At 43.9% G+C, this 27,815-nt stretch overlaps 1 long non-coding RNA gene across 1 annotated transcript; it reads left to right on the top strand.

The window, feature by feature from the left end:
* The first annotated feature begins 380 nt into the window (after nucleotides 1–380).
* On the top strand, nucleotides 381–27,602 carry LOC144504008 (uncharacterized). The gene is made up of 3 exons (XR_013499573.1): nucleotides 381–517; nucleotides 18,167–18,395; nucleotides 27,448–27,602. It is a non-coding gene; the product is annotated as an uncharacterized LOC144504008 (long non-coding RNA).
* Nucleotides 27,603–27,815: the final 213 nt, after the last annotated feature.

Genomic DNA, 27,815 nt, shown 5'->3' with positions numbered 1-27,815 from the left:
ATTTTGACAGCGCCAGGCATGTACTACCGATGCTTAAAGTACCACAGACCTTGGCTTCCTGAGAGAGGAGGAAAGGGTGGGGGCAAGAGTACAATTAATTTTGAATATCATTGTGTTCGTAGACTGAAGATTGTCTCATTTGGAATTGAGCACTGTAAATTGTAATGAATTTTCAGTCAGACCAGATGAAAAAAGTTTGTCATAAAGCAGTCTTTAATAAACTGAGTTTACTGTAGAGAAGTTTGACTGGGGTTCCCTGATGATTCAGCAAGTTTATTCAGTAAACAGCTGAGCTTTAGCGATAAGAAAGCCTCCAGGCTTGATCGCTAGTCTCCATTATTTAGAAGATTACTGCTCAGGCATCATCCGCAATTGGTCTCAGTGCCCCTGGGTTAATAAAAGTAATATTGTCCAAAGTTTCAGCTCCTGATTGCTAAGCAGCAGGTCCTACTGGGACTGAGCATATGTATATGCTGGAAGAGGATAAAGGCCGGGACACGTACGATTCCTCCTGTTGGTGAGTAGCCAATTGAAATGCACAGCCAAGGCTCACAGATGTGCAATGTGACTAGGACCTGTTGGGCACTCAGCATGTAGTATAGAACCCCACCCAAGCAAGGAGTCAAAGTTTCTTGGAGGCAAGTGGAAGTAATCGACAGAGAAAACTGGAAAGAAAAATAATGGGGGCAATTCTTCCATCCCGCTGCGTTGCTTTTGAGAAATGTCATACGTGATATTTAGAGGTAAAGTCATCCTGTAATGAATTTCAACTGGTCAGGATGTAATGAAAAAACATTCTTTGATCTACATATATGAATATAAGTATTAGAAATGCATCAATTAATGGTTCTATCGGCTGGGAAAGGGAAAAGAAGAAAAAGTGGCAATGGCTTTTTATCCAATGATATTCTGAGCTTCTACGGTTTAGCATTGAATGACATTGGGAGGGACAAAATTGGCTGGTGGCTCAGGCCAAAAGAAATGTCAATTTTCATTCATCCATAGTGTTGTATCTTGCTAACAGCGTAATTTGATCAAAAATAACCCAGAACTACTGTAACTTAAAATAGCTCCCATAAAAATAAAAGGATCTATAAAATATACATTGCCACAGTATCTGCATGAGAGACTCTTCATCAGAACTTGATCTACTTTTATTTCAGGTTCCCAATAGTTGGACCTTTGTAATTCTTTTCATCTCCACTATCCAGCTCTCATTGTTAACCGAGGTGGCAGTCGGTAGAAGCCCTGGAAAACTGAACCCTCCTGACGTTGGAAAGGGTGATTTTGAGCCCACGTTTCCCATCCACAGGAATGGTAGCACATGCTCAAAATCCAGAGGCCTCAAAAGCGCGCGATTCATGCCAGCACGTTTCCGAGTTCAAATCTTCCCGGGCCCTTGCTGGCGGAGTGGCGTGAAACATGCCACGGGACCCCAGGAAGCTAATTTTTAGTACATTAGCAGGTCAATAGCAAACACTCTCTCTGCCCTGACCAGATATTCAGCGGCACCAGTGTGATGTCACGCCAGCGCCATTTACAACAGCTCTAAGCGTGAACCTGGTGCCTTCACCTCTGGGGGGTGTGTGTGTGGGGGGGGGAGGTTGGAGGTGGAGTTCAGAAGTGAGTGTTCTGGCAGCCATCAAACTCCAGGATGTTCAGTGCGCACGGGGCACCAGAGAGGATGTGGGGGACACAGGTAAGTGCAACTTGGGGGCTGTGGGTGGGCAGTCACACAATCGCCATATCTTGGGGGGGGCGGGGGGGGGTCACAGGAGTCACTTGCAGGCCATACCTTCCCTTCATTTCAGGGTGCCCCTTGCTTTAAATGGGTTGTGAAGGCTGGTATGAAGGCAGCATTTCCCGTGTCCTCCTTCCTCATTCCTGTCCAGATCACAGCTGAGGGAGTGCCCTTCCTTAGTGAGGGATAGCTCAAAGTTGTGACCTGGGAGAAACAGGGTGCCCTCTAGGAATGAGCTGGATACGCTAATTACTGGCCGCATGATTCAGCATGATTCAGCTGTACCAGGTCTCTGCCACAAGAGGCAGGTACTTGCCTGAACAGGTACCCTAGCCTTTCCTCACAAGTGGTTATGCCATTAAGTTGTGTACAGCCAAAATGCACTGCTGTTTAGTGGAAGCTAACTGTTAACCCTTTGCAAGCCGATGTTCCAGACATTGAGCTGACATCCCCAATAAGGCTGTAACATTAGACAGATAACTCTGATGTGCCCCATTGTGCAAAGCGTGATGATGATGTCTATCATCAAGCACACCGATCGAGGTCATGACGGGATGCATCGGCGAGATTCCCCCATCAAGATGCAAACACTGGTCACATGCAGCCACTCAAGTGCCCACTAACCTAATGTCAGGTTTCTTTGGAGGGGCTTGGGGACTGGGGGAATGTGGGCGTTTGGTGCCACTGAGACCCTGGTGGGTCTACCACTGCATCCTCTAGGAGTTGACAGGGATCACTCTGGCGATGTGGCTATAGTGTCCGAGTGGAGGGTGTGAGGGATGGCGTTGAGGCACCTACTGAGTGTCCGGAGATTGGGTGGAAATCCCAGAGCAATTATGGGAGGAAGGTTGAGACTCTCTCACGAACCCTTGTAGCTCATTCTGGTCTTCTCTTCTTTACTGGTCAGGAGGATCATGCGCCCTGGCTTGTTGGCTATCCTATTTATTACCATAGAGCAGCAGCAAAGACACCAACATGCTGTGGCACCTGGCCAGGACCAGTGAGTGCCCTGCGGAGAAGAGGGGAGGCTGGATCTGTCACTGTTCTAGGAGCAGCACTGCAGTTGCATAGGTACCGGCCGAGGGTATTCTGATGTTGGTCATCGTACCTGCAAATGTCTGAGATTCAGTGCCATATAAGGCTGCATCTCTCCTGGGGGACGGTGGACCACCTCTGCCACACCCTGCAAGAGCTGGCACCACATGGAATGGGAGGACACCCACTGCCTGTGGCCCTTAAACTCACAGTCACTCTGAATTTCTATGCAAATGGCTCATTCCAGGACAGCATGGGTGACCCATGTGGCATCGCCCAGTCTGCCACACACAAATGTATCCGAGAGATCACATATGCCCTTTAGGCGAGTTTTCACATATATATCAACCTGCTCTGTGACCAGGCGAGTAAAGATGCCAGAGTCATGGGCTTCGATTGCTTAGCAGACTTACCCCAGGTCTGATTGACTGCACCCATGTGGCCCTATGTGCTCCATGGCACCACGCAGCAACATTCATGAACCGCAAAGGATACTCCTCAATGTGCAACTCATCCATGACACACGTTGCGCTTCATGCAGGTATGTGCCCGTTTTCCGGGGAGCGTCCATGACAGGTGCATCTTGGGGCACTCTCAGAACCCAGCTTTCTTCAAGGGAGAGCAGCAACTGGAGGGATGGCTTCTCAGGGAAAAACGACGCCCTCTCAGGAGGTGGCTGATGATGCCAGTGCGGAGGCCACAGAGACCAGTGGAGACTCGTTACAATGAGGCCCACGCTGTAATATGCGTGCTGGTCGAGCAGGCGATTGACCTGCTGAAGATGTGGTTCAGGTTCTTGGACCAGTCAGGGGTGCTGTATAATAAAGCTCCCAGAGTGTCTCCCACGTTGTTGTAGTCTGCTTGCCCTCTGGCACTGCAGACGGGAGACCACCTGAACCCAGAGGAGATGGAGGAGCACCACATCTCCTCAGATGGAAAGGATGTTGAGGAGAATGGTGAGAATAACCACACAGAGAGGAGGCAGAAGAATCCCAGGCAATGGAGATGGCCCGACTGGGCCGACATGCCAGGGATGGCCTCATCGTGTCTTGCTCCAGGAATGAGCAGGATTAGGGACTGAAGAGCTCTCCCACCATGGGGACTCATGCCAGCAGTGCTAACTGCGTCGCCGCTGTGGAAGGCACTGCCATTCTCACACTTCACTGGGGTGAGGCGCTGGGTGAGAACATTGCTTTCCCCAACCTTTGTGGCACAAGCAGACCGAGTGGAGGCTGTGTGGGTGAATGAAGTGACTTTTAATATAAAACATTCAATACAAAATGGTGACCTATCTACACTAGTGCCTATATTCACCTGTGCCCAGTAAGTGCCAATGGTTTCATAATCTTTCTCACCCTCATGCTACATCTAGGTGTACCCCCAGGATCTACAGCTGTGGGTGAGGTGGCCTGCTTCCATGCCCTGTTGCCTGAGGTGACCTTAGCGGGCATCTCCTGGGGTGGAGGGGAGATTGGGAGTGGGGGAGATGGGGGATAAAACCTGGTGGATCCATGTCTGCTTTCGGGCAGCAGGGATGTTTGACTGTTGCCATCTTCAGTGTCAGGGGCTGAAAGTGTGTCACTCACAGGAGGGGGATGTCAGATAAGCTGGAGACGCCCAGAGTCCCCTAGCTGGTAGGCCCAGGCTGTACTCCTGCCAATCCTCTCCCCTTCTTGTGCTCCTACACGGGATAGAGGGGTAGCTGGAGTGAGGTCAAGAAGTGCCTCCATCCTTGTGACACTCGTGGACTAAATCACTGTTCTCTACAGAAAATATAGCCAAATATAGCCAAGTATAGCGGGGTAAATTTATGGGATTACAAAGAGGGGATGCTCTGTTGGAGAATAGGTGCAGGCTTGATGGGCTGAATGGCCTCCTTCTACATTGTAAGATTTCTCTGATCAGTGCGGGGCACTGTTGAGGAGCTGTTTATGTGTTGAGGAGCTGTCTCCAGTGCTTGCAGCAATTACATTCTTGCGGGGCAAGCAAATCTGATAGAACATGCCGCAAGTGCAGCATGATACTCGTGGGCATAAGCATTATTACTAATGAGGTATAAGATTCGGTCTGAAAACATGCCAGCATCATTGGAGGGAAACACTCCGTTTCTGCAATTTATTGGCAAGATTTTGCACTGTGAGTGTTATATATGTTAGAACATAGAACAGTACAGCACAGAACAGGCCCTTCGGCCCACGATGTTGTGCCGAGCTTTATCTGAAACCAAGATCAAGCTATCCCACTCCCTATCATCCTGGTGTGCTCCATGTGCCTATCCAATAACCGCTTAAATGTTTCTAAAGTGTCTGACTCCACTATCACTGCAGGCAGTCCATTCCACACCCCAACCACTCTCTGCGTAAAGAACCTACCTCTGATATCCGTCCTGTATCTCCCACCACGAACCCTATTGTTATGCCCCCTTGTAATAGCTCCATCCACCCGAGGAAATAGTCTTTGAACGTTCACTCTATCTATCCCCTTCATCATTTTATACACCTCTATTAAGTCTCCCCTCAGCCTCCTCCGCTCCAGAGAGAACAGCCCTAGCTCCCTCAACCTTTCCTCATAAGACCTACCCTCCAAACCAGGCAGCATCCTGGTAAATCTCCTCTGCACTCTTTCCAGCGCTTCCACATCCTTCTTATAGTGAGGTGACCAGAACTGCACACAATATTCCAAATGTGGTCTCACCAAGGTCCTGTACAGTTGCAGCATAACCCCACGGCTCTTAAACTCCAACCCCCTGTTAATAAAAGCTAACACACTATAGGCCTTCTTCACAGCTCTATCCACTTGACTGGCAACCTTTAGAGATCTGTGGATATGGACCCCAAGATCTCTCTGTTCCTCCACAGTCTTCAGAACCCTACCTTTGACCCTGTAATCCACATTTAAATTTGTCCTACCAAAATGAATCACCTCACATTTATCAGGGTTAAACTCCATTTGCCATTTTTCAGCCCAGCTTTGCATCCTATCTATGTCTCTTTGCAGCCTACAACAGCCCTCCACCTCATCCACTACTCCACCAATCTTGGTGTCATCAGCAAATTTACTGATCCACCCTTCCGCCCCCTCCTCTAAGTCATTAATAAAAATCACAAAGAGCAGAGGACCAAGCACTGATCCCTGCGGCACACCGCTAGCAACCTGCCTCCAATCCGAAAATTTTCCATCGACCACCACCCTCTGTCTTCGGTCAGACAGCCAGTTACCTATCCAATCGGCCAACTTTCCCTCTATCCCACACCTCCTCACTTTCATCATAAGCCGACCATGGGGGACCTTATCAAACGCCTTACTAAAATCCATGTATATGACATCAACTGCCCTACCTTCATCAACACACTTAGTTACCTCCTCAAAAAATTCTATCAAATTTGTGAGGCACGACTTGCCCTTCACGAATCCGTGCTGACTATCTCGGATTAATCCGCATCTTTCTAAATGGTCGTAAATCCCATCCCTAAGGACCCTTTCCATCAATTTACCAACCACCGAAGTAAGACTAACCGGTCTATAATTACCAGGGTCATTTCTATTCCCTTTCTTAAACAGAGGAACAACATTCGCCATTCTCCAGTCCTCTGGCACCATCCCCGTGGACAGCGAGGACCCAAAGATCAACGCCAAAGGCTCTGCAATCTCATCCCTTGCCTCCCACAGAATCCTAGGATACATTTCATCAGGCCCAGGGGACTTATCGACCTTCAGTTTATTCAAAACTGCCAAGACATCCTCCCTCCGAACATCTATTTCCTCCAGCCTATTAGCCTGTAACACCTTCTCTTCCTCAAAAACATGGCCCCTCTCCTTGGTGAACACTGAAGAAAAGTATTCATTCATCACCTCGCCTATCTCTACTGACTCCATACACAAGTTCCCACTACTGTCCTTGACCGGCCCTAACCTCACCCTGGTCATTCTTTTATTCCTCACATAAGAGTAAAAAGCCTTGGGGTTTTCCTTGATCCGACCCGCCAAGGACTTCTCATGTCCCCTCCTAGCTCTCCTAAGCCCCTTTTTCAGCTCATTCCTTGCTAACTTGTAACCCTCAATCGAGCCATCTGAACCTTGTTTCCTCATCCCTACATAAGCTTCCCTCTTCCTTTTCACAAGACATTCCACCTCTTTTGTGAACCATGGTTCCCTCACTCGGCCATTTCCTCCCTGCCTGACAGGAACATACCTATCAAGGACATCCAGTATTTGTTCCTTGAAAAAGTTCCACTTTTCATTAGTTCCTTTCTCTGACAGTTTCTGTTCCCAACTTATGCCCCCTAATTCTTGCCTAATCGCATCATGTTCTACCATTCACAATGAAAATAGTTCATACCAATTCTCCATGGATTCGTAACAGGACATGTTACATTCATGCAGGCAGCTATATAATGATGTAGAATGTTGATTTCACTATGGAAACTGGTTATTCCCCAGGTCAGTAACTCATTGCCCACGATTTCAAGGAAATTTCCACCCTGTTGCATGGGAAGGCTAAAAAATCATTCCATTGTCTCCCCTCCTTTACAGGCCTCTTGAGAACTGGCAAACTTTCCCAATGCTGCCAAATGGGTTGGCACATCGAAAATGCCCCAAAGAAGCAGAATATAAACATGTTCCTGTTACTCAAAATGTAGATTAATATATACAAAGTACGGTTGACCCTCCTTCCATCAAGAGCCTGGCTGCACTCACATGAAGAAAGCATCAATTGCCACTTACATGCCAGTGGGTGACCCAACAGAATAGGTATCATAGAAGCTTAAGAATGGGTCACCTATTCCTCCAGCTCACCTGCTCAATCATACTGCATCAATGTAAATATTAAAACTTGGTGGCAATCGCTCTATTTCCTATCCTTTAACGTTCACAGAAAGGTGAAATGGAAATGGTTTGATATTGTTCGTTTGGTTCACATTTTTTTCTTATTTTCATAATTGACCCATTATGGCAAAGGAACATTGCTTTCTGTGACAGACCATGTCTGAATCTGATCTTTACAAGAGAAGAAAGTATCCAGTGCCAGTTTCTCCATAGGATAAGATGCTCTATCGTTGCAAAATATCCTATGTCACAGCCTGTCTGACATTTGAGAAAACTTGATACGGGATTGTTGAAAGCTGATGTATCAGTCATCACTAAGACTTATAGAGTAGGGTGTATGTAAACTACCACAATCAGTCTGTATAGGATTTCCTTTGAGGATTTGAAAGTAAATAAGATCCGTCCTTGCCTAATTTACTGGCAACGAAAACGCTACCTTCATCACGAATAGGATTATTTCTAAAATCAAAATCTAGCTTTTTAAAAGAACTGTAATGCTATTGGAGACGTGTGCATTGATTCATAACATATGCCTGGGCAATTACTGTTTCTATGGTAAGGAATGCCACAGCTCTCTGGGAAAGACAGCCATGCTCATGCATTTCCCATTGTGGGCCAACCAGAGAGAAAATCCAACTTTTTCAGCAGACCATCACTCTTGGGAAAATTGAGAAATATTGATTCTCCAGAGTGGATATGGACGTGTTGTAGCGAACAGAAGTATGGCATTGAATCTGTAAAATGATGGAAAGCTTTTAAACCTAGACTGTTAGTTATCCTGAGATAACGTAAGTTCCCCAATTCATTATTCATTAAAAAAAAACATCTTTTATATCACAGAATTGAAACAAGCCAAATATTTTTAACATCATACAATCAGGACATCTTTGATCCAATTTTTAGATGTTGAGGAGATGATTTTTTTCGACAAGGTCTCACCTGACAGACTACTAGGTAAAGTTAAAGCAACCGGGATTGCAGGTAATGTCTTGAGATGGATAGAAAGCTGGAAAGCAGATAGGAAGCAAAGAGTTGGCATAAATGGATCTTTTCCTGATTGACTAGTGTGATTCTGCAGAGATCTGTGTTGGGACCCCAACTGTTCACATATTAATGATTTGGAAGAGGGAGCTGACTGTATTATTTCCAAATTTGCAGATGATACAAAGTTGGGTGGGAGGGTGAGTTGTGAAGAGAATGCAGAAATATTTCGGTGTGATTTGGACAGGCTGAGTGTGTGGGCATCTGCATGGTAGATGCAGCATAATGTGGATAAATGTGAGGTTATCCACTTTGGTAGCAATAATAGGAAGACAGATTATTATTTGAATGGGTATAAATCGGGAGAGGTGGATACTCAGCGAGACCTTGGTGTCCTCATGAATCAGTCGCTTAAAGTGACAGCAGCCAGTAAAGAAGGCAAATGGAATGTTGGCCTTCATAGCGAGACGATTTGAGTATAGGGATAGAGATGGTTTGCTGCAATTGTATAGAACATTGTTGAGGCCAAACCTGGACTATTGTGTGCAGTTTTGGTGTCCTTATCTGAGGAAGGATATCCTTGCTATAGAAGGAGTACAGCGAAGGTTTACCAGGCTGATTCCTGAGATGGCAGGTCTGTCATATGAGGAGAGACTAAGTTGGCTAGGATTATATTCACTGCAGTTTAGAAGAGTGAGAGGGATCTTATAGAAATTTATAAAATTCTAACAGGATTAGACAGGGTAGATTCAGAAAAAATATTCCCAATGGTATGGGACTCCAGAACGAGGGGTCATAGTTTGATGATAAGGGGTAAACCTTTTAGAACTGAAGTGAGGAGAAATTTCTTCAGAGGGTGGTGAATGGATACAAAATTGGCTTGATGACAGAAGCCAGAGGGTGGTTGTTGAGGGTTGTTTTTCAAACTGGAGGCCTGTGGCCAGCAGTGTGCCTCAGGGATCAGTGGGTCCACTGTTATTTGCCATTTTTATTAATGATTTGGATGAGAATATAGGAAGCATGGTTAGTAAGTTTGCAGATGACACTAGGATTGGTGGCAAAGTGGACAGTGAAGAGGGTTATCTCTTGATCAATTGGGCCAGTGGGCTGATGAACAGCAGATGGAGCTTAATTTAGATAAATGCAAGGTGATGCATCTCGGTAGATTGAACCAGGGCAGGACTTACTCAGTTAATGCTAGGGCGTTGGGGAGAGTTACAAAACAAAGAGATCTAGGGGTACAGGTTCACAGTCCTTTGAAAGTGGAGTCACAGGTGGACAGAGTGGTGTAGAAGGCATTCAGCATGCTTGGTTTCATTGGTCAGAACATTGAATACAGGAGTTGGGACGTCTTGTTGACGTTGTACAAGACATTGGTAAGGCCACACTTGGAATACTGTATACAGTTCTGATCACCCTATTATAGAAAGGATATTATTAAACTAGAAAGAGTGCAGAAAAGATTTACTAGGATGCTACTGGGACTTGATGGTTTGAGTTATAAGGAGAGGCTGGATAGAATGGAACTTTTTTCTCTGGAGCGTAAGAGGCTGAGGGGGCGATCTTATGGTGGTCTATAAGATAATGAGGGGCATAGAACATAGAACATAGAACATTACAGCGCAGAACAGGCCCTTCGGCCCACGATGTTGCACCGACCAGTTAAAAAAAAAAAGTCAATATCTTTTCTCAAAGGTAGAGAAGTCTAAAACTAGAGGGCATAGGTTTAAGGTGAGAGGGGAGAGATACAAAAGAGTCCAGAGGGGCAATTCTTTCACACAGAGGGTGGTGAGTGTCCGGAACAAAAGGTAGTAGTAGAGGCGGGTACAATTTTATCTTTTGAAAAGCGTTTAGACAGTTACATGCGTCAGATGGGTATAGAGGGATATATGCCAAATGCAGACAATTGAAACTAGCTTAGGGGTTTAAAAAAAAGGCGGCATGGACAAGTTGGGCCAAAGGACCTGTTTCCATGCTGTAAACCTCTATGACGCTATGATTCTAATGTGTGGAATTCACTATCACAGAAAGTAGTTGAGGCCAAAACGTTGTCTGATTTCAAGAAGAAATTAGGTATAGCTCTTGGGGCTAAAGGGATGAAGGGATATGGGAGGAAGGGGAGAACAGGATATTGAAGTCAATGATCAGCCATGATCAAAATGAATGGCAGAGCAGGCTCAAAGGGCCAAATAGCCTGCTCCTGCTTCTAGTTTCCATGTTTCTATGCTTGAATCATTCCCCTTTTACTTGCTGCCTCTTCTCCTTTCTGTTTTGTTGCGCTTCTAGTTGTATTAGTTAATGTTATTTACTTGTTTAGGAATATAAATTTGAATGACTTGCTGATTTCCTGTTTTCTCTTGCCTGTATAATTTGATTGTCTACTTTGAAAGTGGAAGGAAATTAAAATAATTGGGATTCAATTGCCCACAAAATAAATGTAAACTACAATTTAGTAACTAATCAGGCAGAATAGTTCACAGGCTAACCTGGTCACTTAGCTTAGCATCTGTCAAAGTGAAATGCTGGAATTCAGGTAGGTAATTCAGGCAGGACACTTAGAAAATTTCAATGCAATCAGGCAGAGTCAACATGGTTTTGTGAAAGGGAAATCATGTTTGACTACTTTATTCGAGTCCTCTGAAGAAGCAATGAGCAACATGGATTTTAAAAAATTCATTCTTGGGATGTGGGCATCACTGACTAGGCAACATTTATTGCCCATTCATAATAGTAACATATCAGCATAGATATTAGCATATGTAGAAGATTCATTAGCCAACTGGAAACAGAAGGTAGGCATAAATTGGTAACTTTTGGATAAGCAAGATGTAATGAGCGGAATGTCACAGGGACCATTGATGTGGCCCCAACTACTTACAGTCTTGCTTTGATGACTGGTAAGTTAAAGTCACCATTGTCCCAAACAACCGTAGGCTGCTCTCGACTTTGAGGAGAAGAACTCACTGGTGATAAAGGTTACTGTACCTCAGGCGAGGGGCAAGGTTGAGAAGGCGGGCCTTGATGAATAACCTCAGCCAGTAGGGAAATTGAACCCACACTATTGGTGCCACTCTGCATCACAAACCAGCCACCCAGCCAACTGAGTTAACTTACTCCCTGTGCTTCATAGAAAGAGGGTGAGAAATTTCTTACTGTTTCCTTCAGCAGTTTTTCTCTCTCTGACTGGCTTGGCAAACATGATGTGGAGATGCCGGTGTTGGACTGGGGTAAACACAGTAAGAAGTCAAACAACACCAGGTTAAAGTCCAACAGGATTATTTGGTAGCAAAAGCCACTACTTGGTGGCTTGGCAAAACCAGTCGTTAAACCTCCTGTATGTATATTCCATAAAAGGAATTTGATTAACATATGTTGCAGTCATTGTTGCAGAACAAATTATTTTATTTTTGATCTTTTATCTCAGGAACTATTGACAGATTTCAGGTAAATAAAAACTGACAGAAGATGGTGTGGTTTAATCCTCTAAAGGGGCTTTTGAGTGTCTCTTGGGTTATACTAGCTGGTTAGTAGTTCCCATTGCCTTGACACAATTACAGTTGATTAATGACCAGCACTTTGTATTTTTACTGGCTTTCTTTCAAGAGTCCTAAAAGTGGATCTTGATGACTCCCAGGTGTGAAATTCCATGCAACATGTAAGGGCAGGACTGCGATACAATCAACATAGGAACTTTCCAGAACAGTGATCAAGTTTAAACACAAGATATCAGGTGGTAGCCATCTTTGGTCAGTATCTTTTCTTGTTTTTGTTTTAAAAGAACAGGTCTATTTTGGTTAGTTGCTGAAGTTATAGGTCGATCCAACTCAGTCACAATTTCCTGTCATAGTAACATGTCTACACTTCAAAAATGATTTCATTGGTTGTAAGGCACTTTGAGATGTCGGATCATCATGAGAGTACTCAGTAAAAGCAAATCTGTACTTCTTGATGAACACCTTGAAATAGTGGTTAGTAAAATAACAGTAACAAAAAGCACAAAAAGTTGTATTTACATAGCACCTTTAACATAATAAAACCTGCCAAGGCACTTGGCATTATAAAAGAAAACACAACACCAAGGGTGGGATTTTCTAGCTGCGCTCACCCCAAAACCGGAAAATCCCACCCAAGCTCAACGAAGTTTTGCATGGTCTTCCCCCGCCCTCTATGATTCCCGTGGTGGACAGGACAGGAAAATTCCCCCCAAGCCACATAAGAAGGCATTAGGGCAGATGATCTGAATGAGCAGATGAGGGCATTAGGGCAGATGAGCTCAATGCATTCTACGCCCATTTTAAGCATGAGGTCAGCAAGAGCATGCACTCTACCCTGGAAGCCCTGAATGAACCTGTATCTGGGGTCACCATTGCAGATGTCAGAGCAGCTTTCTTGAAGGTCAACCCACGGAAAGCAACTGGCCTGGATGGGGTACCCGGATGTGCACTCAGATCCTGCGCGGATCAGCTGGCAGAGGTATTCACAGACATCTTCAACCTCTATTTACAATCTGAGGTCCCTATCTGCTTCAAGAAGATGACCATCATCCCGGTATCTAAGAAAAACAAAGCAACGTGCCTTAATGACTATTGGGCGGTGGCTCTGACATCCAACATCATGAAGTGTTTTGGAAGGTTAGTCATGGCACGAATCAATTCCAGCCTACTGGACTACCTGGATCACTACAGTTTGCTTACTGCCGCAACAGGTCCACAGCAGATGCCATTTCCCTGGCTCTGCACTCAACTCTGGAACACCTAGATAACAAGGACACCTATGTCAGACTCCTATTTATTGCCTACAGCTCAGTCTTCAACACTATTATTCCCACAAAACTCATCTCCAAACTCCGTGGCTAGTCCTCGGCACCTCCCTCTGGGACTGGATCCTGAATTTCCTAACTCACAGACCACAATCAGTAAGGATAGGCAACAAGACCTCCTCCAAGATAATCCTCAACACCGGTGCCCCACAAGGCTGTGTTTTCAGCCCCCTACTATACTCCTTGTACACCTATGACTGTGTGGCCAAATTCCCCTCTAATTCGATTTTCAAGTTTGCTGACGACACCACCGTAGTGGGTCGGATCTCAAACAATGAAGAGACAGAGTACAGGAATGAGATAGAGAATCTGGTGAACTGGTGTGGCAACAATAACCTCTCCCTCAATGTCAACAAAACGAAGGAGATTGTCATCGACTTCTGGAAGCGTAGAGGAGAACATACCCCTGTCTACATCAATGGGGACGAGGTAGAAAGGGTCAAGAGCTTCAAGTTTTTAAGTGTCCAGATCACCAACAACCTGTCCTGGTCCCTCCATGCCGGCACTATAGTTAAGGAAGCCCACCAACGCCTCTACTGTCTCAGAAGACTAAGGAAATTTGGCATGTCAGTCATGACTTTCACCAGCTTTTACAGATGCACCATAGAAAGCATTCTTTCTGGCTGTATCACAGCTTGGTATGGCTCCTGCTCTGCCCAAGACCGCAAGAAACTACAAAAGGTCGTGAATGTAGCCCAGTCCATCACGTAAACCAGCCTCCCATCCATTGACTCTGTCTACACTTCCCACTGCTTCGGCAAAGCAGCCAGCATAATTAAGGACCCCACGCACCTGGACATTTTCTCTTCCACCTTCTTCCTTCGGGAAAAGATACAAAAGTCTGAGGTCATGTACCAACCAACTCAAGAACAGCTTCTTCCCTGCTGCTGTCAGACTTTTGAATGGACTTACCTTGCATTAAGTTGATCTTTCTCTACACCCTAGCTATAACTGTAACACTACATTCTGCAATCTCTCCTTTCCTTCTCTATGTACGGTATGTTTTTGTCTGTATAGCGTACAAGAAACAATACTTCTCATTGTATGTTAATACATATGATAATAATTAATCAAATCAAATCAAATGATTAAAAGCTTTACTGAACAGAAGGAGCATCGAGAAGGAGGAAAGGGAGATAATGAGATTGAAGGAGGAACTGCTTAATGCAGAGGCCTTTTCAGACAAAGGCACAGCCACTAGTGATAGACTGATCAACATTGGAGATGCTCAAGAAGGCAGGATTGGAGCGCAGAAATGTCAACGGGTTGTAAGGCTGAAGGAGATATTTGAAAATAACGATCATTTTAAAATCGAGGCATTGCTTAACTGGGAGCAGATGTTAGTCAGAAAGCACAGGAGTGATTGAGAGAGCAGGAGTTAGTGCGAATTGAGACATGACAGATCTTTGGATCACCCTCAAGTTGATGGAGGATAGAAAGTGGGGCCCAGCCAATAGTCAAGTCCAGATGTAACAAAGCTATGGATGAGGGTTTCAGGAAGAGATGAACCGGTGCGAAGTGCTGTATCCTCAGTTGTGTGGCTCTGGGGTGGAGATCCCACCATCTTCCTGACCCCTTCCAATTAAGTCTGAGGCAAGAAGGCTTGCAGTTGGTCTTCCTACCTAGGGGGCAATTGAGGCCTTTAAGTGCCACCTAAGGTTTCATCATGGAAGACAGCCCCAACCCCACATTAAATTCCACTCTATGTTTCTAGACGAGGATGTTGAGAGGGATAATTTAGGACTGGGCTGAGAACAGAACGTTGGAGGGCATCAGAGGTAACTCTGCAGGAGCAGCAAGAGAAGCCATTGAGCAGGATTTTCCAGCCCTGCTCACTGCTGGGATTGTCTGGTCCTCACTGAAATCCAATGGACTTTTGGCTGGGCTGCCGAACCTCCTGCAGTGGGTGGGTCACCCCACGACGGAGCTGGAAAATCCTAGCCATCGTAGGTTATTTAATGGCTCCAAATGGAAAAATGAGAATTAAAGGATGGAAATAGGCAAGTGCAATTCAGATGGGCAACAGTGGAGAGGTGGTGGAGGAGGTGAGTGTGGTCAACTGTATCAAACATAGAAGACAAGTTGATAACCACAAGGAGGGATAGCTTACTATTGTCCCAACCACATAGAACATAATTTGTGATTCTATTATGAGCCTTTTTGGTATTGTGGCAGGGACGGAAACCTGATTAAAGGTTGAGTTCCAGGAAAGATGGGAACAGAACAGAACCTTTTATTATCCTCCATGTCACTGTGTGTAACAATTTAGTCTTTGTAACAACATCAATTTATTGAAGATTATCATTTTAAAATAAGACAAGCATTTCGCCATATTTTCTGCTTCACAATGTATGCAGCAGCCAACTCTAGTTTTAAGTCACCGGCTGCTATATGGTCATGTAATTTGTCAAGTCAGTTAGTGTGCGCTGTGAATGAGTTCCTGATGGACTTGTGGGATTTCAGGCTTCTAAATTATACACCTTATATCACTCAATTGTGAATGTGTGTACTTTATAAGAACTTCTCTGTTAAAGTGAAAGAATGCTGTTCTGTCAGTGCTGAACAGTTGATTCTTGTCTGTCAGTTCTCCAAGAAGGATAATTACCCTTCCTCTAGAGTCTGCTTCTTCTTCATCTGTTCTCGCTCTGCCACAGTAGAACTGCTTTTTACCAAAATGATTACCCTACTCACTCGAGACATTGTGGCTACTCAAAAGATTAACGTGCAGAGGTATTATTTAAACCAACTTAAAATGTGGCTTAAAGCAAATGCTAGAACGTTACACCAAGATGGTTTGTTTCTGAAGTTTGTTGAAATCCGCCCATATAAATGACTCTCATTACTGTTCTAATCATTGTTCATCAAACCATTGGAATTGCATTTAACTGTGGAAAATTAAGAATGTCAGGAAAGCATATAATTGCATCTACCTTTAAATTGATTATTGTTTAATTTATACATTTGCTGAGACTTTTATTTGGTGCCCCTCAAGATACAGGAAGTTAATTCTGGGGAATGGATTGTGTCTCCCCCCTCCTTGGATTCAATGCTGTCTTCATTGACGCACAGATTAAGCATGTCTTGGCCTGGTGCAGAGTTCCCTGTGCTCTGCTGCAACAATTTCACTTAACGTCAACCTCAGAGTAGCATCATACTATTCCTGTCAGACATTTTCTTGAGCACCCTTTTTCACAGCTGAGTCAAAAGAATTAAAACTCCACTTTGAGACTTCCAGAGGTAAGCTAAGCTGATGTCGGAGTGCTGCACCATCAGTAATGCTGCCATTTAATTGTGGTATTAATGCCTATTCTAGTGATTTTGGTACACCCTAACGATCACTTGATACAAAGAAGATCAGAGGATTCTCCTAATATAATATCTCCCTCAACTTACACTGCCAAAAATAGATTAACAGTTCAGTTATCTACTTGAAATTAACGTGATCTTGCTATGCATAATATGGCTGCCATATTTATCCCTGTAACCTCACAGTTGAAAGTAATTAATTGTATCTGAAGCATATCAGATGATCCTGGGAATGTGATATGGTGCTTTATAATTGCAAGATTTTTTTTGCCTCCCTGAGTGAATTATGAGCTGTTTGATAATGTGGAGATAGGTTGAGATGTTTTGACTCATTACCTTGTATCTCCCTGTCAAAGATGCCAACAGTTGGCATCACAAATTAATCTTCTTCATAAAGGAATGACATTGCACAGTAACAAATGTTTAAGTTGTGATTGGTACAAGATAGCTTTGGATAGTTTTATTGTAACCTAAAAGGCTCAAAAGAAAGAGTCAAGATTAGCTGAAATTGCATTTATTATTGGAATAAAGTAGAATGAAATACATATAATATATACATTTAAAACAAAACTATGGGCAGAGTTCAAATCAATTGATTTCTTAATTCACAAATGAGAATGTGGCAGAACTTTTATATTTATTTATTAATGTCACAAGTAGGCTTACATAAACACTGTAATGAAGTTACTTCAAAAATCCCCTGTCTGTTTGGGTACAGTGAGGGAGAATTTAGCATGGCCAATGCACCTAAACAGCACGTCTTTCGGACAGTAGGATGAAACCGGAGCACTCGGGAGGAAACCCATGCAGACATAGGGAGAATGTGCAGACTCCTCCCAGACACTGACCCAAGCCGGAAATCGAACTGTGCCACCGGGCTGCCTACTTCTGGCCTGATTTTAACAGTGGTTGGCCCTGCTGCCTCACAGCGCCAGGGGCCCAGGTTCGATTCCAGCCTTGGTCAGAGTCTGTGTGGAGTTTGCACTTCCTCCCTGTACCTGCGTGGCTTTCCTCCGGGTGCTCTGGTTTCCTCCCACAATCCAAAGATGTGCGGGTTAGGTTGATTGGACATGATAAAATTGACCCTAGTGTCAGGGGGATTAGCAGGGTAAATGTATGGGGTTAAGGGAATAGGGCCTGGGTGGGATTGTGGTCAGTACAGACTGGATGGGCCGAATGGCCTCCTTCTGTACTGTAGGAATTCAATGGTTCTCCGCTCAAAATCCATTCGTTTTCATGGAGTTAAAACCAGAATTAGAAAGAATTCAAACCCAAAGTTAAATTTTTGCTCAAGATGAATTGTCAAGCCTTCACTAGAGCACCCAACATTTGGATAGGGATGCACAATTTGTCTGACCCATTTCTGATATGAATGCACAAAGCCATTAAAAAAAACACCAGTTCTGAAGATGGGTCAGATTTGACTTGAAATGTTAACTCTGTTTCTCTCTCCACAGATGCTGCCAGATCTGCTGCTTTTATTACCGAGATGCCATCTGTCCTCTCCGGTGGATGTTAAGGATACAAAGGCACTACTTGAAGAAGAGCAGCAGAGTTATTCCAGTGTCTTGGTGTATATTTATCCCTCAAACAGCCTCATTAAAGTAAATTGTTGTGCCTTTTATCACGTTGCTGTTTGTGGGACCTTGTATGTGCAAATTGACTGCTGTGGTGTCTGCGTTAGAAGTGAGTACATTACAAAAATACTTCAAGGGCTGTGAAACACTTTGAACTATCCTGATATCCTGAAAGTTGCTGTAGAATTGTTAAGATCTTTCCTTTTTTTTATGAATTGAAGATTGGACATATCATGTTAAACTGCCAAGAAAGATGGATGAAAAGCACTTAATACCACTTTGAAAAAAATTAAACTATTGAAAATTTACCTTTTGCAGTCACTGGCAGCTGGAAATGTTTATCGCACAAACCTTTAACATTACAATTACACACAAGAGAGTTTCCCCCCTGCTCTTGAATGTGGCCTTGGAAAGGCTCCAGAGGAGGTTCACAAGAATGATCCCTGGAATGAAGAGCTTGTCATATGAGAAATGGTTGAGGGCTCTGGGTCTGTACTCATTGGAGTTTAGAAGGATGAGGGGGGGATCTGATTGAAACTTATAGGATGCTCCGAGGTCTGGATAGAGAGGACACGGAGAGGATGTTTCCACTAGTAGGAAAAGCTAGAACCAGAGGGTACAACCTCTGGCTAAGGGGACGATCCTTTAAAAACAGAGATGAGGAGGAATTTGTTCAGCCAAAGAGTGGTGAATCTGTGGAACTCTGTGCCGCAGAAGGCTGTGGAGGCCAGGTCATTGAGTGTCTTTAAGACAGAGATAGATAGGTTCTTGATTAATAAGGGGATCAGGGGTTATGGGGAAAAGGCAGGAGAATGGGGATGAGAAAAATATCAGCCACGATTGAATGGCGGAGCAGACTTGATGGGCTGAGTGGCCGAATTCTGCTCCTATGTCTTATGTTCTTATGGTTCTAAATGCCCTTTTCTACTTCCACTTTTCGGTTTTCCATGGTGGACAATTAGGTAGCTAAGAACAATACGGTTCTCTGAGCATGCTTAGCTTGTATACAAGAATATCTTCATTTGACACACCCTTATCCAGTGTTTCTAGATTTGCATCAAGTATTAGCAGTTTTGTAACTCTGTGCATGGACAGTCCTTTCAACTCAATCTCAATGCGTGGGTTTCCTCCGGGTGCTCCGGTTTCCTCCCACAGTCCAAAGATGTGTGGATTAGGCTGATTGGCTATGCTAAATTGTCCCTTAATGTCAGGCAGCACTAGCAGGGTAAATACATGGGGTTTCGGGGATAGCGTCTGGCTGGGACTGTTGTCGGTGCAGGTTCAATGGGTCAAATGGCCCCTTTCTGAACTGCAGGGATTCTATGATTCTATTCTCTGATTCTAATTGTCCACCTAAAGTCCTGGCAAGTTAATGGGTAGTGCAGGCCTGTGATTGATCGTAGAGACGTCATGGGCTGAATTTTGTGGAGGTAACGAGAGTCTTAGCTGCTGGTTGGAAAGCCACGAGAGTCTTGTGTCACCTCTTTACAGGAAGGTCCACCACATAAAGGGGCCATCACCCGGGCATCAAATATAAGCCTTAATCTTCCAGTGCCACCTGCCGTGGGAATCGTTGCTAGTGGGACAAATAAGTGAATGGACTCGTAAAAGGTCCGTTGACCTCGGGTGGGAATTTCTAGTCCTGGCGCAGGTGATTGGAACATCCTGCGAATAAATCTTTTCCACTATGGGCCACCACACATCCCCCTCTTAAAAGAAAGGAGTGCTGAAGGATTTTTTTCACAATCGTTTACTATACCATACATTTTAATAGTCTACAAACGCTTGCAACCATCTTATTCCATACAATACACACAAAACTATTTCCTCATAGTTTAATCAAATAGCAAATGCCCAACACCTTGCAATCACAGGTCCACAGTCTAATGATGATAACAGATGGAGGGATGATGTCCAAAGCTTTCATGTACCATAAAATTTATGAATCTCCTTTTGGCAATTATGGAGTATTTAAACACAGTCCAAAGCGCCTGTAATTATGTTGTTCCTTCCTGCAACATGAACATTTTTTTTTAAGTAAATGGTGTCAGCATCAGACTCCAACGTAACAAAGGGAAATTCTTAGTCCAGAATTTCTCCAGACATGCTAGTGGGTTCTGTTCTGTGCCAATGACAGTCTCTCTGGAATTTCTGGAGATATATTTTAAATTTCTGCAGAGTCAAAACAAAGGCATCCTTTCAACTGTAGAGTTTTTTGACAAGGATGAAGTTTTCTTGAAAAATAACTGACTGGATGCTCTATATTAACATCATCATCTTGTACTAACATGGCACCCATGCTTACATCACTGGCATCAATTGTTATCTTGAATGGCAAATTGAAATTCAGAGCATCCAGTGCAGGTTCATTTATTGTCTTGAAGGCAGTCCAACAAGACTCTGTATGGTGAAATTGGACTTTCTTTCTTCTTCAATAAGTTTGCTGATGGAATACCTGGTGTGCTGGAATGCAGGACCAACTTCCTGCAAAATCCACACTTTCCAAGGAACTTTTTTTTATTCATTGGTGCGACATGGGCGTCGCTGGCTGGCCAGCATTTTATTGCCTATCCCTTGATGCCCTTGAACTAAACAGCTTACTCGGTCAGTTCAGAGGGTAGTTGAGAGTCAACCACATTGCTATAGCTCTGGAGTCACATGTAGGCCAGATCAGGTAAGGATGGCAGATTTCCTTCCTTAAAGGACATTAGTAAACCAGATGGATTTTTCAGACAATCGACAATTGTTTCATGGTCATCAGTAGATTCTTATTTCCAGATTTTAAAAAAAATTCAAATTCCACCATCTTTCCTGCCGGGATTCGAAGCCGGGTCCCTAGAACATTAGCTGAGTTTCTACATTAATAGTTGAGCGATAACATCACTTGGCCATTGCCTCCCTCCCATGCAGTACCTCTCATTTAGTTTCAAGAAGAGGAAAATCCATAGGACACAATTTTACCTGCCATTTTTTTTCATTCATTTATGGGACATGGATGAGTATTTGTTGCCCATCCCTAGTTGTCCTTAGTCAAAGGGTAGTTGAGAGTCAACCACATTGTTGTGGCTCTAGAGTCACATGTAGGTCAGACCAGGTAATGACAGCAGATTTCTTCCCTAAAGGACATTAGTGAACCAGATGGGTTTTTCTGACAATTGACAATGGTTTCATGGTCATCAGTAGATTCTTAATTTCAGAGATTTTTTATTGAATTCAAATTCCACCACCTGCCTTGGTGCGATTCGAACCTGGGTCCCTAGCACAGTAGCTGAGTTTCTGGAATAATTGTCCAGCAATAATTAGGCCATCGCCTCCCCCATGCTCATTCATGTCACACTCCCGCTGCAGTAAGATTGGAGAATTTGGCAGCCAGCGGGATTTTCCCATCCCGCCACAGTGGTAAGATTCTGGCCATCATCTTTTGAACTTTAGCTTCTCTGTCAATACTTGTCCTTGTCTCGGGACATGTCTCAAGTGACCCTGACCTTGAAAAATTCACTTTTCGCTAAATTTATTACTAAACCTTTTGTAATTTCTCGAATAATTTCTGAGGTGTTTCACATAGTCCGAATGTCACTGTTGGCCAATAAAACCTCAATATGGACAACACAGTTTGATAGTCCACTCATAACTTTATCTATTAGTCTTTGAAAAGTAGCTGCTGCATTCTGAATGGCATCACTTTACATTTATGTAGTCATCTGGTGTTACGAAAACAGATATTTCCTTGGCTTTCATTGTTAGTGGCACTTGCCATTAGCCTATAAATAAATCAATCTTGCTGATCAATTTTCCAATTCTATTGATAACACCTTCAATTTATGATTTAAGATATGAGTCATTGTTTGTTATGAAATTCTCTTCATGATAATCAATGCAAAGCCTTTGAGTTCCATAAGGTTTTTACACCTATACAACTGGTAAACTTCAACTGCTTTGACTCAGTTCAATTCTATCATTACCCAACATGAAGGTGATTTCTTCTCTTACCTGAACTAATTTCTCAGGCTTCCGTCTACAGGATTTTGCTTAATAGGTGGAATACTTCTCCCATCAACATCATGGGGGCGATCTTACCAAAATATTTAAAGTCTTGAACAAGCATGAAAACTGGAGAGTTTCAGATCTGCTTTTTTCGGCAAGGCCACATGTCCAATCTTATGCCATTCTGTGCAAACAAATCTTGCTAAATCTGTTTCCCACCAGCATGGGGAGGTGGCGGGGCCTAAGTCATAGAGTCATAGAGGTTTACAGCATGGAAACAGGCCCTTCGGCCCAACTTGTCCATGCCGCCCATTTTTAAAAAAAACCCCGAGGCTAATCCCAATTGCCCACATTTGGCCCATATCCCTCTATACCCATCGTACCCATGTAACAATCTAAATGCTTTTTAAAAGACAAAATTGTACCCACCTCTAGGGTGTTCCAGACACTCACCACCCTCTGTGTGAAAATATTGCCCCTCTGGACACTTTTGTATCTCTCCCCTCTCACCTTAAACCTATGCCCTCTAGTTTTAGACTCCCCTACCTTTGGGAAAAGATAATGACTATCTATCTGATCTATGCCCCTCATTATTTTATAGACCTCTATAAGATCACCTCTCAGCCTCCTACACTCCAGAGAAAAAAGTCCCAGTCTATCCAACCTCTCTTTATAACTCAATCCCTCAAGTCCTGGTAGCATCCTAGTAAATCTTTTCTGCACTCCTTCTAGTTTTATGATATCCTTTCTATAATAGAGTGACCAGAATTGCACACAGTATTCCAAGTGTGGCCTTACCTGTGGTCTTGTACAACTTCAACAAGACATTCCAACTCCTGTATTCAATGTTCTGACCGATGAAACCAAGCATGCCGAATGCCTTCTTCACCACTCTGTCCACCTGTGACTCCATGTTCAAGGAGCTATGAACATGTACCCCTAGATCTCTTTGTCCTGTAACTCTCCCCAATGCCCTACCATTAACTGAGTAAGTCCTGCCCTGCCCTAAGTTTACTGAGAAGTCAGCAGCTGACAGCAGAGTGTGCAATTGCACATGCACAGGTCTCTCTGTTCAATAGAGAGTCCTGTCACTGCCCCCCCCCCCCCAACCCCTCCGCTATTGCTGGCTTCTACAGCCGATTGCCCTCCCCATATGGGCTGGCCCATCAACCCCCCCCCCCACCACATAAGCTGGATGATCATCTTCCTGCATGGGCCAAATGATCACACCCCCCCTCATCTTGGCACGGTTGATTGCCACCCTCCCCCCCCCAGTTGATTGCCAGTTGCAGAGTGCCCAGCATTTACCCTCCATCTGATCCCAGTTGCAGATTGCGCAGTGTCCCCCGCCAACTCCACTAAGGCCCTGCCCCCTTCAGCCCCTACCCCAACTAGTAGCCCTGTCCCCTCAGGCCCCACCACCTTGGCTCTGCTTGGTGCCCAGGGGGCACTGCCAGTGTGCTAGGCTGGCAGTGCCAGGGTGCCAGGCTGTCACTGCACCCCTCCTCCCCTTGCCCCCGATCTCTCAGGGAGCCTCAATGGCGGCCAGTCCTCCCAGTGAGACCATCCTGACATATCCCTGTCGATGGGGACCATACGTGATTCTCACCAGTGAGGAGTTTCACCGGTGAGGCTGCTAAGGCAAGTGAGTCTGTATGATTGCGTCCTGGGCTCATTAACAATATTTAAATTCTGTTCCAGTGTGAGGCTGATCTTACATGACCAATTTTTCACCTATCTCGTGATCTTACCGGCTCACCCCGCCAACCGGCGGGATCAGAAGTTAAGATCATCTCCCATGTATAGCTAAAGAAATTTATCCTGATCACAATGACTCGTATTCCTTTCGCAATTTGCCTATGTCATCCCAAGACCATGCTGGAAGGTGGTATAATATTTTACCCAAATTCTTTAACACCTCAACATTGACTAATCTCTTTATGGGATTTGAAAGTTTTCCATTTCTATCTCAACATTGGAATATTCAGGTAGAGTTATATCACTCTCTTCCTTCTGCCTGAGGTATATTGCATGGTTCATTATCCTTCCTGTCATAATAAAATTGCAGTATATTTATGTGATGCATTCATTGAATTCTCTCCTGATGTATTCATAACGTAATTTACCATAAGTTTCATTTTTAACTGAATAAGGTTCACTTCATCTCACCTTCAGTGGTTCACCCTGCACCGATATCTTATCCTCAGCTACCCTACGTGCTTGTCTTTTCATTACCTTTAAGAAACCTTAAGGTGTGCTTGAGCAACTGTGCATGCTTTTGACAGTCTGTCTCTGAACGTTGGCAGATAGGCTGGAATTTTGCCAGCCCTCCTGCCACAGGAATCAGAGTGACCTTGGGCGGGATTCCAGGATGAGAGAGACTGTAAAATCCGGCCCATAGGCTAGGATTTTCCAATCCCCCCCACCATGGCAGGTACCCCCCTGATGGATGTGCCGCTCAATCTCCGTTAACTTTAGCAGAACAGGAAGATCCCACTGGCGGGTGAGGCCTGGAAAATATCGCCAATAGTCCAAAAGAGTAATTTCCTCTTCCAGGCTGATAAATCTGTCTTTAATAAATGTAAGCAGTCCTCTTCATCTGCTACTGAATCCTAGTGAACTCAATCTCTATTTACCCTGGGTCAGTCTTTTCTTCTCCCAATTCCAAATTTCCTATTGCATCAAATATCTCTGCTTTTTTTTAAACCCCTGTTTGTATCTCTATCTTTAACTTTACTGTTGAGTTAACTTTGTTTAATTGTTGCATATCACTTGAGGAAAAGAGCTTCCCTCCCAAGAAAGTTCTTCAGAACTGCTACAGTCATGCAACTTTTCAATTTTCACTGTAAAATTCGCTGTTAGTCTCAACCTAAACCATTGTCCCAGCATACCCATCACAATCAGTGAATTTGGGATCCCTCGAGAGCTCCCATTTGTTACGATCTCAGTAAAGACATGTAGGGCTCTTTTTGGAATCTAAAAACCAAGGTATTTACTTAACAAATGAAGCCAAAATGTTCACAGTTTAAGCAAAAGAATTTCACTACACAAAAATTAAAGAATCATAGAATCCTACAGTGCAGAAGGAGGCCATTTGGCCCATCGAGTCTGCACCGACCACCGGCCCCAACCCCACAACTTTACCCTAGCTAGTCCCCCTGACACAAAAGGGCAATTTAGCATGGCCAATCCACCTAACATGCACAGCTTTGGACTGTGAACTATAGTAACTGCACTCTGTCATAAATCGTCAGTTATGTTAAAGATAATAAAAATGGAATAATTATACTCTAATTTAAATGTCTTAACTCCAATTTCTTTGCGTACTCATTAGACCCACACTCCAAAACTCTCAGGTCAGATTCTTATCAAAGCTTCGAGGGTTAACCACCCGGTCTCTTAAGCGTCGCCAACTCGGGTAAGAACACCCCTGCTTCTACCGTATTTATTACATATTTATTTATTTCGTTCATCTCCCATACAACATGGTCAAATGATTATTGACTAGAACCTAGCTTCTCAAAGGAACTGTATCATCAATTCATGTACAGACTTAGGTCTTCAATTTACCACTGGCAGGATTTCCCTTTCAAATCTCCCCCAACCATCCTGAGATTGCAAACTTCCCATTCAACATAACATCTTAAGCATCGCCAACTCGGGTAAGAACACCCCTGCTTCTAATGTACTGTATTCTGTAATCATGGAGTTCTGTACCTAAAACTATCTCACTCTCACTCTCGCTCGCTCTCTCGCTCGCTCGCTCTCTCTCTCGCTCTCTCTCTCGCTCTCTCTCTCGCTCTCTCTCTCTTGCTCTCTCTCTCTCGCTCTCTCTCTCTCCTCAGCTTGGCTGTACAGGATATTCAATTCACTGTTAATAGAGTTCTTCAGTTAACAAGGGTTTTAACTCTTTTAGCCAACACCCAGAATTTCAACTGATTTCTTCTCAAAGAGAAGTTTCATTCATTCTAGCCTGTTCTAAACTCTCAAAATAAACTGCACAAACAGAGAACCATGGCAAGAAACCTACTCACACTCATAATTAACTTGTTGACATAGAAATCATAGAATCATAGAAACCCCACAGTACAGAAAGAGGCCATTCGGCCCATCGGGTCTGCACCGACCACAATCCCACCCAGGCCCTACCCCCATATCCCTACATATTTTACCCGCTAATCCCTCTAATCTACGCATCCCAGGACACTAAGGGGTAATTTTAGCATGGCCAATCAACCTAACCTGCACATCTTTGGACTGTGGGAGGAAACCGGAGCACCCGGAGGAAACCCACGCAGACACGAGGAGAATGTGCAAACTCCACACAGACAGTGACCCAAGCCGGGAATCGAACCCAGGTCCCTGGAGCAGTGAAGCAGCAGTGCTAACCACTGTGCTACCGTATTTATTAATTAATTAATTTAGTTATTCCATATTTATTTATTTCGTTCATCTCCCATACAACATGGTCAAATGATTATTGACTAGAACCTAGCTTCTCAAAGGAACTGACACCCAAAGACAATATATCTCCCCCCTCCAAAAAAAACCCATGGGCTATCATACCAAATAATGTTGAGCTCCTTGAGTGTCAAGTGAGTACTATTCATCTGGCAAGTGGAGAGTATGCCATCACTTGTGCGTTTTAGCTGGTAAAGAGGCTCTGGGAATTCAAAATACATTTAATACAACCTGCTTTAGTGGCCATTATCTTTAGTTTAGTTAAATTTTAAATTAATGTTGACTCCACGGGATTTTGATAGTGAGGACTTCACAATAGTAATGCCATTGGATATCAAAGTGTAGATGTTATCTTGTTAAAGATGGCCAAGTCTGGTACTTGTATGGTAGAATTACTACTGCAATTTATCTGCCCAAGTATGTTGTCCAGATTTTGCTGTAAGCAGGCAGGAGTGATCTGTTGTCTAAGGAATTACAAATAGATCAGCACACTATGCAATCATTAGTGAACAGCTCCACCTCTGACCATATAATGGATGGATTGTCATTGATGAAGCAGTTGAAGATAATTAGCCTTAGGCTGTTTCCCTGAAGAATTCTGGAGCTGATACAATTGACCTCGAACAGCCACATCCAGATTATTTTATTCTGGGTGTAAATCTGGACACTAAAGAGTTTTCCCTTGATCCTCATTGAGTTTGTTTTTTTTTTACAAGGTTTCCTTTGTGCCACACTTGTTTGAGCATTGCTGTGATGCCAAGGGTAGTCATTCTCACCTCATCTCTGGAGTTTAGTAGCCATGCATGTCTGGGACAAAGCTACAATGAAGTCTAGAGCCAAGTTGCCTTGGCAGAATCCAAATTCAATCTTGGTGAGTAGATTATTGGCGAGTAAGTGCCGCTTTAATAGTACTGATGAAGACTTGTTCCATCATCTTTGCTGATGATTGAGAATAGGTTAATGGGGTAGTAGTTGGCTGCATTGCATTTGCCTACTTTTTGATGACAGGGCCCACTGAACAATTTTCCAGATTGTCAGATAGGTATCAGTACGTTCAACATGAAGCAGTACTGATTCCTCAAAG

This window comes from Mustelus asterias, chromosome 14 (genome assembly GCF_964213995.1).
Source record: "Mustelus asterias chromosome 14, sMusAst1.hap1.1, whole genome shotgun sequence".
NCBI classification, from domain to species: Eukaryota; Metazoa; Chordata; class Chondrichthyes; order Carcharhiniformes; family Triakidae; genus Mustelus; species Mustelus asterias.
This window is presented reverse-complemented; position numbering and strand designations above follow the sequence as displayed.